This window comes from Oryctolagus cuniculus, chromosome 17, assembly GCF_051225735.1.
Source record: "Oryctolagus cuniculus isolate XC-2025 breed Fujian yellow rabbit chromosome 17, ASM5122573v1, whole genome shotgun sequence".
Classification (NCBI taxonomy): domain Eukaryota; kingdom Metazoa; phylum Chordata; class Mammalia; order Lagomorpha; family Leporidae; genus Oryctolagus; species Oryctolagus cuniculus.
Genome location: NC_142883.1, coordinates 36504003 through 36522178, shown reverse-complemented (window position 1 = coordinate 36522178; position 18176 = coordinate 36504003). Strand labels below are relative to the sequence as shown.

Sequence of the window (18176 nt, the reverse complement as noted above, 5' to 3'; positions counted from 1 at the left end):
ATTATTTGATTTGGACAAGTATATTTTAAGTACAGTCTACCAATTTTAGCCTTTTTCTGTTTGTCCATATATCTTAGGATCGATAAACTTTAGGTTTCTTGATATGCTTAATAAAGTGGCTTCTATTTTTTGTGTATAGTAAAACTTCATGTACACTGATTATAAAGTTTTAAGTTGACACTGGAATCATGCATGCAGGTGTGGGCTTCTACATTGTAGCGTGTTTTGGTCTCTGTGCTTACTTGTAATTCACAACTTTCTGTGAGCAGAACCAGACTTCAGTTGTTTTTGGTATCATTGTTTATTTAGTTAATTATGGTTACAGATATTTGTTGATGTGTAAAATGATTATTTCCTTGCTTTATAATAACTGATAAGAAGTTATAAATTATCTTGTTATTTGAGAAAGAAATCCATGCAAGGTTTTGCTGTTTTGTTGGTGTTATTGCTTCTAGTATAACCAACTCATAATTTTCCCTAGTGTAGTCTTAATTTTTATAGGTTCTTTATAATATAATATTAGCAAAAAGTAACTTTACATGATTTTTGAGATCTTTAATATGTTTCTTAAGTATTAAGTAAAATTTTAATTTTTAATTCAATTTATTTCTCCCAAGATACATTTTTATTTATTTTCACTTCATTTAAAAGACAGAAAGCAGCCTGTCTCTGCCTCTCTGTACCTCTGCCTTTCAAATAAGTAAATAAAGATTAAAAAAAAGGCAGAGAGGCAGATAGAAATGTTACATCTACTAGTTTACTCCCCAGATGCCCACAGTAGCCAGGTTTGACTTGGCTTAAGTCAAGAGTCGAGAAGTCAATCCAGGTCTCTCATGTGGGTGGTAGAGACCCAGGTACTTGAGCCATCACATGCTCCCTCTCTTCCTGTAATTCCAGGAAGCTGGAATTGGAAGCAAAGACTTGGCTCAAACCCTTGCACTCTGATATGGGATATTTGCATGTTAACTGCTTCACTGAATGTCTAGCCCTAAATTTTTTTTTAACTTTTATTTAATGAATATAAATTTCCAAAGTACGGCTTATGGATTACAATGGCTTCCCCCCCATACCGTCCCTCCCACCCGCAACCCTCCCCTTTCCCACTCCCTCTCCCCTTCCATTCACATCAAGATTCATTTTCGATTCTCCTAATATACAGAAGATCAGTTTAGTATACATTAAGCAAAGATTTCAACAGTTTGCTCCCACACAGAAACATAAAGTGAAAAATAATAGATGATTTTTTAAATGATGATGAAATCAGATCAGACCTATTGTCATGTTTAATCCCAGTGAGAGTCAAGTTGGGAATTGATAATTTCTTTTTTACAGAAGATCAGTTTAGTATACATTAAGTAAAGATTTCAACAGTTTGTACCCCCATAGAAACACAAAGTGAAATATACTGTTTGAGTACTCGTTATAGCATTAAATCTCAATGTACAGCACATTAAGGACAGAGATCCTACATGAGGAGTAAGTGCACAGTGACTCCTGTTGTTGACTTTACAAATTGACACTCCTGTTTATAGCATCAGTAATCTCCCTATGCTCCAGTCATAAGATTCCAAGGCTATGGAAGCCTTCTGAGTTCTCCGACTCTTATCTTGTTTAGACAAGGTCATAGTCAAAGTGGAGGTTCTCTCCTCCCTTCAGAGAAAGGTACCTCCTTCTTTGAAGACCTGTTCTTTCCACTGGGATCTCACTCACAGAGCTCTTTCATTTAGGTGTTTTTTTTTTTTTTTTCCATAGTGTCTTGGCTTTCCATTCCTGAAATACTCTCATGGGCTTTTCAGCCAGATCCGAATGCGTTTAGTAGCCCTAAATTTAAGTTTTTCATTTGTATGTTTTGTCTTTGTCCTTTTATATCCCACTGCCAGAGATTTTTTGGAAAAGTAGGATTAAAATATAGTGTGCATTTTCCATGATTTTTTTTTTTTTGACAGGCAGAGTTAAACAGTGAGAGAGACAGACAGAGAGAAAGGTCTTCCTTTTTCCGTTGGGTCACCCCCCAAATGGCCGCCACGGCCAGTGCTGCACCGATCCGAAGCCAGGAGCCAGGTGCTTCCTCCTGGTCTCCCACGTGGGTGTAGGGGCCCAATCACCTGGGCCATCCTCCACTGCCCTCCCGGGCCACAGCAGAGAGCTGGACTGGAAGAGGATTGACCAGGACAGAATCTGGCACCCCGACTGGGACTAGAACCCAGGGTGCCAGCGCTGCAGGCTGAGGATTAGCCAAGTCAGCTGTAGCGCTGGCCTCCATGATCATTTTGATGTTCTTTCTGTGTTTCATGTTATAAAATAGTGAACAGTTAATATTTTTGATGTTAAAGTCAGTTTCTTTTACGTAGGAATTTACAATGTGAGACTTTAAAAAAGGTGAGATTTTTAGTATTGAGTTACTACTTTCAAACAATATACTGTAAGTGTATTATGGCTGATTATAGTATCTACTGCATGAATGTGGGAGGCAGGTTTATTAGTTTTCTCTTTGATTATATGGGAAATATGATGCTAATGAAGTCAAGGTTGCAACTTCAATCTTCTTTCAAGCAAGTTCATTTCTGTCTTGTAAATCATTTTCCTAGTCAACTAGGAAATGAATATCAGCAACTTAAATATCACATGTTAAACAACTAAAATTATTGCTAGTGGTAGAAACGTTATACCTTATCTTTATTGCTGAATAGTAAACATAAAGTTAAAAAGAAAAGTATTCCTCTGTAAAATGTTACCTAATTTGCAGAGACATTGTGAAGGTTTCGTGAAAGAATGCGTGTTAACTCCTCCATAACAGTGGCTGATACTTAACAAGTGCAAATGTTCAGGAGTTTTTTGATAAGAGTACAGAGTTTTACAGCAGCAGCAGATATAAAACTTACTGGAAAAGTACAATTCTCAACAGGTAGAATGTCAAGCATTTTAGAATTGTTTATTTTAGAAATAAATTTATGCCAAGTATGTGTCTTGAATTCATTTGTTCATTTATTCTTTTTTTAAGAGCAATTTTAGAGTCACAGCAAATTCGTGGAAGGTGCAGAGATATCTGATACACCTCCCATACATGTATAACCTCTGCCATTGTCAGCATGCTTTAGTAGTGTGCATTTGTTAACAGTTGTTGATCCTACATCATGGTATGTCATGATATACATGATATGTCATATATGCATGATATGTCATTATCACCCCGTGTCCACAATTCACATAAGGACTCCCTTGGTGGTACACATTTTGTGAATTTGGATCCAAGTATAGGAACATGTAACCATTATTATATTATGATAGAGAGTACTTAATTCTTATAATAAGTATCTTTATATTTAAATTTTATGTTTTTGAAAAGCAGAGAGAGAGATTCACCCAATGAATCACCCTCCAAATCTCTGCAAAAGCTTGGTTTGGACCAGGCCAGAGTGAAGAGTTGGGAACTCAGTCCAGGTCTCTAATGTGAATGGCAGGAATTCAACTACTGAAGCCCTCATTTCCTGCCATTCTCTTACACACTGCAGGAGCTAGAGTCAGGAGTGGAGGTAGGACTTGAACTGAGGCATTCTGAAAGATCTGTGGACATCCCAAGTAGCATCTTAACTGCTATTCCCAACACCCACCTTTATAATTCTATTTTGTTGAGACTTGGGAAATGCACATATGATGAAATCAACTAGATTGGTTTAGCTCCTTTGTTAAGAATTCTTTATATTCACGAAAACATGGAAAACATCCACAGAGGATTACTGGACAGTTCATTTCTTCTTAGAATAAACTTGTTTGCTTTCAACTTGACTGTCACTGCCCTTGGAAATGCAGGAACATTTTCATTAATGTGGATCATTAGTGTTATTTTAAAATAATCTTGCACATACATTGAATTAAGAGTTCTCATGTAACGTTTTCATAAGGAGCCCTGTCCTTGTATTTGTTTGAAATGATCAGAAAAAGTAAAATACTTCCTGCATGCTATGGTATCAACTATAATAATTCAATCACAATTGTATGCTGCTCAGTGAAAGTGTTAGATGATGTAGAAGAGTTACAGTAGTGCAATTTAATTATATATCATTGGTCTGCTTAAAACCAATTGTTTTCAATGGACATACAAAAATTATACGTATTCAAGAGGTAACCTGTGATGTTTCTGTAAGGCTGCCACAACATACACCAAACACCAGCATAGGGGAAAGGTCTTAATGGGGGAGACCTGACAGACTGAGGGGAAGGAGCGAAGAGGGAAAGAGAGAGCCACGTGTTCAGGAACAGGTCCTTTTAAAACTTTGCCAGGGGCGGGCCAGGAAGTAGGAGCAGCGAATCCCATTAGGATGGGGGTAGGGCTGACACCAGTGGTTGGGCCATGTGGCTACCTGGCTTCCAGCAATGTCGGGGGTTGGGGAGCTAGAGCCTGGGATGGTGTCGGGACTGCGCCATTTTACTAACAGTTTCAATTCATGTATATATTGCATAATGCTCAAATCAGGGTAAACATATCTGTTTCCTCAAACGTTTATCATTTCTTTTTGGTGAACATATTTAAAATTTTTTCTCCTACTTTAAAAAAAAGATCAGGGGAATATGGATCTAAATCACAGAGTGGGTGGGTATTCGGCCTGATAGTTCAGACTGTTGATTGGGAGAATCACATTTTGTATTGGAGTGCCCGTGTTTGGATCTTGGCTCCGCTCCCTGCTCTAGCTTTTTAGTGATATTCACCCTGGAAGGCAGCACGTGATGACTCAAGTTGTAGGGTGACTGTCACCCATGTGAGAGACCTGTGTTGAATTCTGGCTCCTGCTTTTGGTCTTTCTGTTTCTCCCTGACTCTCACTGTGTGAGATGTCACCTAACCTCAGGAAGCTTGTGCATTATCAAAATGACAAAAGATAACAAGTGCTAGTAAGTATTTGTAGAAAAAGGAACCCTTGCACATTGTTGGTGGCAATGTAATTTTTTTTTTTTTAAGATTTATTTATTTGAAAGTCAGAGTTACACAGCTACACAGAGAGAAGGAGAGGTAGAGAGAAGGAGAGAATTTTTCCATCTGCTAGTTCACTCCCCAATTAGCTGCAACAGTGCCGATCCGAAGCCAGGAGCCAGGAGCCTCCTCTAGGTCTCCCATGCAGGTGCAGGGGCCCAAGCACTTGGGCCATCTTCCACTGCTTTCCCATGCCACAGCAGAGAGCTGGATTGGAAGAGGAGCAGACAAGACTAGAACTGGCACCCATATGGGATGACAGCACAGCAGGCGGAGGATTAACCTACTGTGCCGTGGCGCCGGCCTGGCAATGTAAATTGATACAGGGATTGTGTGAGAGTTCCTCAAAGGAAAGAGAAAAGAAGTAGAACTATAATATGATTCAGTAATGCCACAAATGGGTATATGTCCAAAGGAAATGAAATCATTGTCTCAGAGAGGTTTATTTTATTTTATTTAATTAATTAATTTTTTTGGACAGGCAGAGTGGACAGTGAGAGAGAGAGAGAGAGTGAGAGAGAGAGAGAGAGAGAGAAAGGTCTTCCTTTTTCCGTTGGTTCATCCCCCAGTGGCTGCCGTGGCCAGCACACTGTGCTGATCCAAAGCCAGGAGCCAGGTGCTTCTCCTGGTCTCTCATGCAGGTGCAGGGCCCAAGGACTTGGCCCATCCTCCACTGCACTCCCGGGCCACAACAGAGAGCTGAACAGGAAGAGGAGCGACTGGGACAGAATTTGGTGCCCTGACCGGGACTAGAACCCCGGGGTGCCGGTGCCGCAGGTGGAGGATTAGCCTATTGAGCCGGCACCAGCCCTGAGAGGTTTTAAATATGTGCTAATTCTTTTCCTTTTCTTTCTTTCTTTCTTTTTTTTGTGGCAGTTTCCAAGTCATTTTATTCAGAATTTTGTGTTAGCTTTCTGAATCAATAAATACTATATAAAACAATGTAAAAATGGCTACCATTTTCTCTTCCCTGCTCCCTGAGCTGGGCTTAATAACTGGGCAACCTCACTAGGTGCTGCTCCCTGCATATTTGGTCTGGCACGTGAGGTTGAATGACTTGTTTCAGTCCCTGTTTTTTTTGGGGGGGTGGGGGTGGGGCGGAGATGGCGCCTGGGGCAAGAGACAGCCCCAAAGAAAAGGAGTTCCAAAATGTTCCCGGTTTCTTCTTTTGCCTCAAAAAGTAACATTTATTCAAAGAAAAAAAATGACAAAATGTCCATCCCTTGGCTTCCTTCCCTCCCTCTTCATGCTGCTCCTCAGCCCCCCAGGAATGAACCCCAGCTGGGGCTAGGTGGCAAGACGCCCCTCTCAGATGAGGTCATCAACAATGAGGGGCATCTCCTCAATGGAGGTGTAGTAGAAAGTCTCAGTGTCTAAGAGTCTGCCTGTCTTCTGTCACCTTGTTAATAGCCACTCTCTTACAACCAAAACGCCCACTGTGGCCAGTTCTGTGAATATAGTTTTCCCTGTCAGTGGGAAGGTCATAGTTGATGACTGCAGAAACCTGTTGCACATCAATGCCTCTGGCCAGCAGGTCAGTGGTAATCAGTACTCGGCTAGAGCCAGAACGGAACTCCCTCATGCTCGCATCGCACTCCTTTTGCTCCGTATCTCCAAGCATGGCAGAGACAGTGAGGTCTGGGCGTGCATCTTCTCAGTGAGCTTCTTGACATTCCTTCGGGTATTGATGAAGACGACAGGCTGGGTTATGGTCAGGGTTTCACACAAGCCACACAGTGTGTCCAGCTTCCACTCCTTGCGTTCCACGTTGATGTAGAACTGGCAGATATCCTCCAGGGTCAACTCTTCCTTCTTGTCAAGAATCCAGATGGGGTCCCCCGTGAACTTCTTGGTCACCTCGAACACATCGGAAGGCATTGTAGCTGACATCAAAACCACCTGGTGCTGCTGTTGAGCTTTTAGAAGATGTCATAGATCTGTTCCTTGAATCCACGGCTTAACATTTCATCAGCTTCATCCAGTACAGACATCTTGATGTATTTGGGAGACAGGTATCTCCAGTTAAGCATGTCGAATAAGTGGCCAGGGGTGCCCACAATGATATGGGGAACTTCCATTTGCAGTTTCTGCAGCTCAGCATGAATGTTGGTGCCCCCAGTGCAGGTGTGACAGGATGCACCCATGTAATCTCCTAATGTCATGACCACCTTTTGTATCTGTTGGGCCAGTTCCTGTGTGGATGCTAGTACCTAGGCCTGGGTGGCCTTCAGATCCAATTCAATCTGCTGTAGAATTGATATGGCAAATGTGGCCATTTTCCAAGTCCCAGATTGGGCTTGAGCAATCCCATTATAACCCTTGCTACAAGGCAGAATGGCATGCTGCTGGATGGCAGAGTGCTTCTGAAAACCATAGGCGTAGATGCCATGAAGGAGGGACTCAGAGAGGTTCATGTCATCAAAGCTGTCAATGGTCTTCACTTCAGTTACTCTTGATGATACCTTAGGGCTCTATCCCATAGGGGCCATTGTCTCTGGATCTGTTGATTCAAAGAATGGATTTTGTGCCCTGCGTGATTGAAGCACGTCAGACAGCTGACAGTCAGGCTCTGTCAGCAGCCGGGCAAGCATGATGCCATCAGCACTCAGTCCCAAATCTAACTCCCACCAGTTGCCAAAAGACACTCTGAAGTTACTTTAAAACTGAGTCAGGGTCTCTGTCCCGTCCTGTGGCAGATTAGGGCTGGGCACCCTCCTGCACGGTAGGGAAAACTCCCCTCAAAGCATCTAATTCTTTTTCATGTTCATTGATCTACCTGTTTGATAGTGGTAGATTCTGGATTTTCATTTAGGGTTACTGATGCTCAAAAGGATGACAGACTTGTACTTTGTGTTATTGGGAAATAAGACTTGATGATTTCTTGGAGACTTGGAAGATATTTCTGTGCCCAGTTTACTAGGTATTTCAGTTCATTCATGCAATTAAGTCAACTGATTACATTAAAATAACAGTGCTTTAGCTTGAAAAACAGAAGAAACAAATTACTGATATCAGGAGAATAAAAAAGGGCCATCATTCAGATCTTATGGTCAATAAATGATAATAAAATAGTATTATTTACACTTTGTAGCAGTAAATTTGGTGATTTTCAGAAAAAAGACAAGTGGAAATCCTAGTTCATGAAGAGTTATTGACAAGAACAGTCAGTAGAATAATGCTGTGATGGCATAGTTGAAAATCGCTGGCAGATATTTCAGAATTTAAAATAATTTAGTCTTTTTTCCTTAAATGTTCTATCTTTCTTTATCTCTCTCTTTCTTTCAAAGATTCATTTATTTGAGAGGCAGAGTTATAGAGAGAGATAGGGAGAGACAGTGAGAGGTCTTCCATTCACTGATTCACTCCCCATATGGTTGCAATGGTGGGAGCTGTGCCAATCCAAAGCCAGGAGTCAGGAACTTCTGGATCTTTCACATGGGTGCAGGGGCACAAGCACTTGGGTCGTCACCTACTGCTTTCCCAGGCCATTAGAAGGGAGCTGGATTGGAAGTGGAGTGGACTAGACTTGCATCAGTGCCCATATGGGATGCTGGCACTGCAGGTGGAAACTTAACCAACTATGCCTCAGCACCAGCCCCAAAATGATTTAGTCTTAAAAGGTTATTTTTTCTATTACAGAAATCCACAAATACAAGAACTCAGACATAGTGACTTAATAGGAGAGATGGAACCTGTAGGAAGAAATAGATGGAGGGGCCGGCACTGTGACATAGTGGGTAAAGCTGCCAGCATCCCATGTGGGCGCTAGTTCGAGACCTGGCTGCTCCACTTCTGATCCAGCTCTCCTCCCCTATGGCCTGGGAAGGCAGTGAAGATGGCCCAAGTCCTTGGGCCCCTGCACCCATGTGGGAGACCTGGAGGAAGCTCCAGGCTCTTGGGCTCAGATCGGCCCAGCTCTGGCCATTGTGGCCAATTGGGGAGTGAACCAGCAGATGGGAGATCTCTCTCTCTCTCTCCCTCTCTGCCTCTCCTCTCTCTGTGTAACTCTGACTTGCAAATAAATAAATAAATACATTTTTTTTAAAAAAGAAATAGATGGAAAAAAATTCAAGAAGCTTGTCACAGAATTAATGATTAAATTAGAAGGCATGGGAGGCAGGATAAGCAGAAAATTCATAATAATGTAATGTGATGGAGAAAGTTATGAAATATTTATGGAGGACAGGTGTTGTGGAACGGTAGTTTAAGCTACACTGGGGTTTGTGATTTGAGTCCTGGCTGCTTCCGGCTTCTGATCCAGCTTTCTGGTAATGCACCTGGGAAGCAGCAGATAGTGGCTCAAGTGCCTGGGTTTCTGCCCTGTTCCTGGCTGTTGGGGCATTTGACGAGTGAACCAGCTGATGGAAGATCTCTGTCTCTCTTCTATCTTTGTTACTCTGCTTTTGAAATAAGTAAATAAACATGAGAAATCTTCAAATATTTTAATGAAGCAGCTATGTTTCAATAAAACCTTATTTACAAAAATTGCATGGGGACACATTTGGAAAATAGTTTGCTGACTTCAATACCTGACATTTTTGAAAATGGTCCTAAATAAGGTTTGAAGCAATATGGGATTATTCATCAGTGGTGTATTTATACATGGTTTTTACTGGAGGAAGATTGTACAAGTACAGTAGAAAGTAGTATCATTAATAAATTATGTATGTAGGGGCTGGCGCTGTGGCACAGTGGGTTAAAGCCCTGGCCTGAAGCGCTGGCATCCCGTATGGGTGCCGGTTCTAGTCCCAGCTGTTCCTCTTCTGATCCAGCTCTCTGCTATGGCCTGGGAAAGCAGTAGAAGATGGCCCAAGTCCTTGGGCCCCTGCACCCACGTGGGAGACCCGGAAGAAGCTCCTGGCTCCATATCGGCACAGCTCCGGCCGTTGTGGCCATCTGGGGAGTGAACCAGCGGATGGAAGACCTCTCTCTTTGTCTCTCCTTCTCTCTGTAACTCTGACATTCAAATAAATAAATTAAATCTTTAAAAAAATAAATTATGTGTGTATTTATGTTCTAGTTCCCTATAGCAGCTCTTTGATAATTTGAATTTACATTGCACTGCCTTTCATTGTGGAATATTAAACATATTTTTGTATTATTATTTAATTTCCTATCTTTAAAAAACAAAATCAAAGCAGGAAGGGCGTGTTTAGTTAAGATACCTGCATCCCACATTGGAGTAACTGGGTTTGATTCCTCCTTACTGCTATTGCCTCTAGCTACTGCACACCTTGGGGAGGCAACACTGATAATTCAAGTAACTGGATTCTTCCTACCCATATGGAAGAATAGGTTTAAGTTCCTAGCTCTTGGCTTTGACCTCAGCTGAGCGCCACTGTGGGCATTTGGGTAGTGAAGAAGCAAATCAGAGCTCTGTCTCTTTTCTGTCTTCTCTCTTCTTCTCTCCTTCTCAAATGAATAAATAAAATTGACAAGAACAACAGATTGAATATCCTTAATCTGAAATACTTGGGACCAGATGTGCTTCAGGTTTTTGGAAGTTTATGGATTTTGGAATATCTGCCCATACCTAATAAGATGTTTTGGATAGGGGATCCAAGTATAAACATGAAATTAATTTATTTTCCATACACAACTTATTTATATAACCTGAATGTAATTTTGTACAATTTTTTTAAGATTTATTTTTTATTATTTATTTGAAAGAGTTACAGAGAAAGGTAAAGACAGAGAGAGAGTCTTCGATTCCTCTAGTTCACTCCCCAAATGACTGCAACAGCCAGAGCTGAGCTGATCCAAAGCCAGGAGCCAGGAGCTTCTTCCAGGTCTCTACATGAGTGCAGGGACCCAAGGACTTGGGTCATCTTCCACTGCTTTTCCAGGCCGTAGCAGAGAACTGGATCAGAAGAGGAGCAGCTGGGACTTGAACTGGTGCCCGTAAGGGATACCAATGCTCATGCTGGGACTTTAACCCACTGTGCCACAGTGCCTGCCACTGTACAGTTATTTAAAAAAATAAATTTATTTGAGTTGTACAGAGAGAGAGAGAGTTTACACTCAAGCTGTCATGTACTGAACTACTCCCCAGATACCATAATTGCTGGAGGTTGGGGCGTGAAGTCAGGAATCCAGTTCACTCCTTTCATCTGAGTGCCAGAAACTCACCTACTTGAGTCACTGCTGCTGCCTTCTAGGGTCTGCATTATTAGGAAGCTGGAATCAGGAGCCATGGCTAGGAGTTGAATTTGGGCACTCTGATATAGGATATAGATGTCTTAGCTTGCATCATAAAATGTGTACCCTGTATAGAATATTTATAGTGTTCCTGTGTTTTGACTGCAACATATGCTATAAGGTCAGGTGTGAAATTTTCCACTGGTGGCATCATGTCACTGTTAAACATGTTTCACATTCTGGAGCACGTCTGATTTTGGATTTTTGGATTAGGTGTGTCCTACCTGTAATTATTTTAAAAGCTCCTTAAAAGTAGAAAATATTCTAACATTTCACATTTAGTGGCAAATAGAACTTTTTTCAATAGAATAGAATGTATCATATTTGAAGTTGCTGTTGAAGAATTTGTGATTCCAACCATGGTTCTAACTTTACCTCCTGTTTTTGTGGGTAGATATTGGTAACCTTGTCCTGCTTTGTTCTGCCCCAAATAAAAGCACTATTAATAACATTTTCTCAGTTTGTGGGGAGAATTGGAAGGTTTAATTATCCAGTGTTTATTCTGAACTCTGCAGCAGAAAAAAATGCAGGATAAAAGTTATTAACTATGCTAATCACAAATTTAGCTTTTAATATGGTTGTTTCCATTTTCTTTACCTTTTCTTTTTAATTACTTGATAAAAAGTGAGACCAACTGGCTTATGTTCTTTGGGAGTTGAATGAGAATAAAAATAATGTAATACTATCAAAAATTTTCCTCTTATATTTAAGGGATTAGATTCAGTAACACATGTTGAAGGTTGCACAGCTTTTTTCCATTTAAATATAAGTGTTTCCATGCTTCTTACAATTTGTGGTAGATTTAAATGTCTTTGCTATTTTGTGTTTCACATATACATGCACATTCTTGGAAAATGTCATTTTCTCAAATACTTTCTTTGAGTTTTCCTAAGTTTGTTTCAATCTGTTAAATATAATGAATGAAAATAATAAAACTCATTGTAAAGTAAAATGGTATTAATGTTTAGAATTTTAAAATCATAAAAGCCATATTTCACATTGCTTTAAAGTGATGTTCAGTGTATTCCATTTAAAAAATCCACTATTTTGAAAACATTGTCCAGGTTAAGATGTGTCTATGGATCTAATAAAATACTCAAATGTAAGAGAAAACATACTATTTCAAATAATTAAATATAGCATGATAAACAAAATTTAAGCTTTTTAGGGATTTCTAAAAAATTGGGTATAGAAATTGAATTTAATACTGCATCATGTGTTATTCTTTTACATCAAGCAAGGATGATCTTTTTGCATCCATATACTATATCATTTTCAGGTGATGTGTAAATTTCAGTCTTATAGTATGAGTTTACCATTTTCTTTCTTTTATTCATTATTTATTTTAAAAATGCTGAAATATCCAACTTCACATTTCAACTGCACAAAAAGCCCAAGGCACCTAGCTTGTTCTTCATTCTGTAGGTGTTAAAAACCTAGTGAGTGACAAAGAAAAATGGAATAGTGTTTCTTCTATGCAATAATATCATTACAGAGGAATCTGTAAAGGTTCATATCTAAAATTCTTAGTTACTTCTAATCTGTTGACCTACTTTGGCTCTGAGGTTCATTTGACTAGGCGTCACTGCATTCTTTACTTTTTCTGTAAGTAAAAATTGTTAAATGTGAAACAAGACTGTCAGATGTTTCCCCATAGTTATAACACATGTAGTAGTATTTTGTAAAAGAAGATTCCAGTGTTAAGGTTTGAGAATTCTCTTAGTCACTGAAACAATGATGTGGTTGTGTACATTTGATCAAACATTTTTTTTAAAAAAAGACTTCTTTATTTTAAAGGCAGAATTACAAAGGAAGGGGGGGGAGGGAGGGAGGGAGGGAGGGAAAGAAATGCAGAGAGAGAGGTCTTCCATCTGCTCGTGCACTCCCCAGATAACTGCAACAGTTAGGGCTGGGCCAGGCCAAAGTCAGAAGCTCTTGGCTTCCAGGTCTTTCATGTAGGTGCAGGGGCCCAAGTTCTTGGGCTGTCTTCCTCTGCTTTCCCTGGGCACATTAGCAGGGAGTTAGATTGGAAGTGGAGCAGCTGGGATTTGAACCAGTGCCCATATGGGATGCTGGTGCCAGCGGTGGCAGCTTTACCCACTATGCTACAACACTGTACCTTGGTCAAACTTTTAATTGGTTAAACCTCAATTCATTAAGAGTGAATTCCTGATATAACTAAAAAGTAAAAAAAAAAAAAAAAAATGATTGGCCGGCGTCGCGGCTCACTAGGCTAATCCTCCACCTGTGGCGCTGGCACACTGGGTTCTAGTCCCGGTCGGATGCCGGATTCTGTCCCGGTTGCCCCTCTTCCAGGCCAGCTCTCTGCTGTGGCCAGAGAGTGCAGTGGAGGATGGCCCAAGTGCTTGGGCCCTGCACCCCATGGGAGACCAGGAGAAGCACCTGGCTCCTGCCATCGGATCAGCGCGGTGCGCCGGCCACAGCACACTGGCCGCGGCGGCCATTGGAGGGTGAACCAACGGCAAAGAAGACCTTTCTCTCTGTGTCTCTCTCTCACTGTTCACTCTGCCTGTCAAAAAAATAAAAATAAATAAATGATTAAAATTACTTATTACTCAGGAATGTCTCCATTTTACTATTTTGGAAACAGTTTCCGTTGTCAAAATAAAACTGAGTTAGGATACCAAACAGTTAATGTTTTATGGAAAAACTTGAATAATGGAGGCTCATTTAGTTCAATTTGTTTCAGGATAGATTGTATTGCTAAAATTAAAAATCTACTTAAATACATACAAGTGGAATTGTTTTGGTTGATTAATATAGCATGTATAAATGAAATCATTATTTTGCTAACTCTAGTTATTGATTAAGCAACCTTTTGTTTTGAAGTACTATTGTGGTAGAAGGACATAAACTTTATTATGTACTGTAAAAGAGCCCTTCATCATCATATTCCACTGGGATTGTATTGAATCTAAATGAATTGATTATTTATTATTTGTAACAAATTAGCACAGATTTAGAACACTGAAATAGTTTTTGTGATTCAGTAGTCCATGGAGATGCCTCACCTTTGCCTTTCAAATGCTGCAGTAGAATTGTCAGCACAGTTCCAGTCATAGCTCCTCTGCTTCCAATCTAGTTTTCTGCCAATATGCATGGGAAGGTAGCAGATGATGGCCCAAGTATTTGGTTTTCTGCCACCTACATGGGAGTCCCAGGTGAAGCTGCTGGCTTCAGCATGGCCCATGGCTTCAGCCTGGCCCAGTTCTGGCTGCTGCAGGACTTCAGGGAGTAAAAAAGGTTTTTTTTTTTTTTTTTTTTTTTTTTTTTTTTTTTTTTGACAGGCAGAGTGGACAATGAGAGAGAGAGACAGAGAGAAAGGTCTCCCTTTGCCGTTGGTTCACCCTCCAATGGCCGCCGCGGCCGGCGCACCGCGCTGATCCGATGGCAGGAGCCAGGTACTTATCCTGGTTTCCCATGGGGTGCAGGGCCCAAGCACTTGGGCCATCCTCCACTGCACTCCCTGGCCACAGCAGAGAGCTGGCCTGGAAGAGGGGCAACCGGGACAGAATCCGGCACCCCGACCGGGACTAGAACCTGGTGTGCCGGCGCCACAAGGCGGAGGATTAGCCTAGTGAGCTGCGGCGCTGGTGGAAGGTTTCTTTCTCTCTCTCTCTCCCCCCTTCTCTCTGTCACTTTGCTTTTTGAATAAAACTAGAGAATTCTTTAAAAATTTTTTTTTGTTAAAATTTATCTGAGAGGTGTGGAGAGACAGAGCTCCCGTTTGCTGGTGTACTCCCCAAATGTTCAGAGTGACCCCCACCTGGGGCAGAAGCCAGGATTCATGATGCCACATTTCCTGTGTGGGTGGCAGGAACTCAATTTCTTGAGCCATCATTGCTGCCTCCAAGGGTTTGCATTATCAGGAAGCTGGAGTCAGGAGCTATATGTAGATATCTAATCCAGGCACTGTAATGTGGGATGAAGACATCTTAAGTAGAGTAATGCTATGCCCAGTGCCTGCTTCTACTACATACAATGTTTATGAATTATTTCCTTCCGCTTGTATAGGACTTATGGTGGCATTTGTAGCTATACATTCTCTTTGAGCACTGCTTTTGCTACATCTCATAAATTTGGGTATGGTGTGTTTTAGATTTCATTTGTTACAAAATATTTTCTAATTTCCCATGTGATTTTTCTTTGACCTGTTGAATGTTTATGAGAGTGTTACCTAATTCTACATATTTGTGATTTTACAGGTTTCCTTCTGTTTTTGATTGATAATTTCATTTCCTTATGGTTAGAGAGATTGTTTTCAGTGCTTTAAAGTTTATTGAAACATGTTTTGTGCCCTAACATATGATGTATTCTGGAGAATGTTTCATGCACACTTCAGAAGTACGTGGATATTGCTTTTCGTGAGCAGGTCTTCTTTCCAGTCATTTAGGAGTACTTGATTTGAGTGTGTATTTACTCGTCATTCTCTTTTCCTTCCGTTCCTCTGATGGATTATTCCAGTGTTCTTATTTGAAAGGCACAGGGACAGAGAGGAAGACAGACAGAGATCTTTCATCCACTGATTCACTCCCCAGGTGCCCAGCACAGCTGTGAGTCAGGCTGAATCTGGGAACTGAGAACTCAATCTGAATTCTTACATGGGTAACTGGGGTCCAACTATTGGTGCCACCAACCTGCTTCCCATGGTCTTCATTAGTAAGAAGCTGGAGTTGGGAGTGAAACTAAGATTCAAACTCAGGAACTCTGATATGGGATGCCAGTGTCCCTAAAGCTTGCCCCTGCTTGATTCTTGTTTCTATTCAGTGAAGTGAATTTTTCACTTCAGTTATGCTCAATTCCTAAGTTTTTATTTGGATCCTTTTTTATACTTTCTAGCTCTTCATTGAAATTCTCAATTTGATTATTACCTGCTACCCTGGTTTCCTTTAGTTGTATATCTGTAGCTTCTTTTAGCTCTTTGATCAATATTAATCAAATTTTTAAATTTTTGTATAGAAAATACAATGCTTGGGTTTTGTTAGTGGAAGTTTCTCTTGATTTATTTTATCCTGTGAATGGGTCACACTTTCCTATATGCCTTATAATTTGGTGTTGAACAGTCACTATGTAAGTTATAAAATAGCAATTCAGACCTAAGAGTCTCTCCTCTCACAAGAGTTTTCTGTTATTGCTTGATGAGGTCTGCAATCAGCCATTGTTGAGCAACTTTTATAAACTGTTTCTGCAAAACTGTGGGCTTTTTTTTCTAGTTTTTTTTTTTAATTTATTTATTTGAAAGGCAAAGTTACAGAAATAGAGGGTGAGACAGAGTAAAAGACATTTTCCATCCACTAGTTTACTTCCAAAAGGCTAACACAGCCAGGACTGGACCAGGTTAAATCCAGGAACCTGGAACTCCAAGTCAATCTCTTACATGGGTGGAAGGAGCCCAGGCACTTGGGCCATCTTCCACTGCTTTTCCTGGTACATTATCGGGGGGCTGAACTGAAAGTGATGCAGCCAAGACTCTAACTGGTACTCCTGTGGGATGCCAGTGTTGCAGGCAGAGGCTTAACCTGCCCCATCATGAGAGCGCCTTATCTGTGTTTGTCGTCATGTATGAACAGGTAAAAGTTTCTTTCATTATCTCAGCAATCAGACAGTGACATTCAGGGGTTTTCTTGAATGGTGGTGGTCAGATATTTGTAGATTAGCTTTGAGCTTGTGTAGTTCTTAAATATGTCATGATGCCATCTCCAGCTCTGCCTTAGTCTTCACCTCCTCACCTCCTGCTTCTGATGAGTCAGAGGTACAGTCTCAGGGTCTTTTTAGTTGGTTGGTTTTTTTTTTTTTTTTTTTTTTTTGAGCTGTTGCATGTCCATGGGCTTGAGTTTTGTATTATGTCTTCCTTGTATTCCACTCAGTTTATACACACTTAGACACACAGGTTATAATATAGACACACAGGTTATAACATAGACAAGCCTCATTTTTAAGGAACTGGCTTATGTGATTTTAGAGCTGACAAGTAAGAAATAGAACAGCCTGGCAAGTTGTCTGGAAACCATCAGAATAGATCAATGCTGCAGCATTGAGGCAGGATTTTTCAGTAAGAGGATGGGTTGGGAAGAGATCTTCCATTGCTGTTTCACTCCCCAAATGGCCACGATGGCCAGGACTGGGCCAGGCCAAACTAGGAGTCTGAAATTCCATCTGGGTCTCCTACATGAATGGCCTGGCCCTAAGTATTTGGATTCCTCTCCTCTGCCTTCCCAGGTATATTAGCAGGGAACTGGATTGGAATAAGAGTAGCCTGGACTTGAACCAGCACTCTGATATGGGATGCCGTAGTCACAGGTGGTGTTTTAAGCCATTGTGTCATAACATTGGCTCCTTAAGTTATATTTTAAACTGATAAATCAAAATCAATAATTTTCACAAGTTGTTTTTAATGTTAATGTACTTTGTTTTTTAGAATAGTCTTAAGTGTACAGAAAAATTGAGCAGTAAGTACAGAATGTTCCCATATATCCCCTTACTCTTCCACAGTCAAATTTGATGCTTCCGTGTACCTGTCTCATTGTTGCATTATGATTGCTGAGCCAGCATTGATACAACTAGCATCCATAGTTAATATTAGGATTTCCTTACTGAGTTGTGTTTTATGAGAAATGTATAGTGCCATACATACACCATTGCAGTATCATACAGAATAGTTCACATGCTGTGAATAATTGCTTTACTTCACCTATGCATCCCCCTTTCCCTCTCTGTATCCTTGATTTCTTTACTGTGTTTCTCATTTAGTCTCTCTCTCTCTCTCTCTCTCTCTCTCCACACACACACACACACACACACAAAATATAGTCTTTTCTGATTGAGTTGTTTTACTTAGCAGCATGCATTTAAGATTGCTGTGTTTCTTTTGGCTGCTTGAGAAATTTTAAAGAAATGATTGGACAAGCTGCAGAATAGGAGAAAGTGTGTGATGCAGACATATCTGAGAAGGATAATTTTCTAGAACATACAAAGAACTCTAAAACAGC

General features: G+C 40.6%; 1 protein-coding gene and 1 pseudogene across 17 annotated transcripts in view; one reads left to right on the top strand and one right to left on the bottom strand.

Moving 5' to 3' along the window:
* BCAS3 (BCAS3 microtubule associated cell migration factor) overlaps window positions 1–18176 on the top strand; it is a 611182-nt gene that overhangs the window by 108044 nt on the left and 484962 nt on the right. The window lies entirely within an intron of this gene.
* On the bottom strand, window positions 6155–17711 carry LOC103351529 (eukaryotic initiation factor 4A-I pseudogene; annotated as a pseudogene).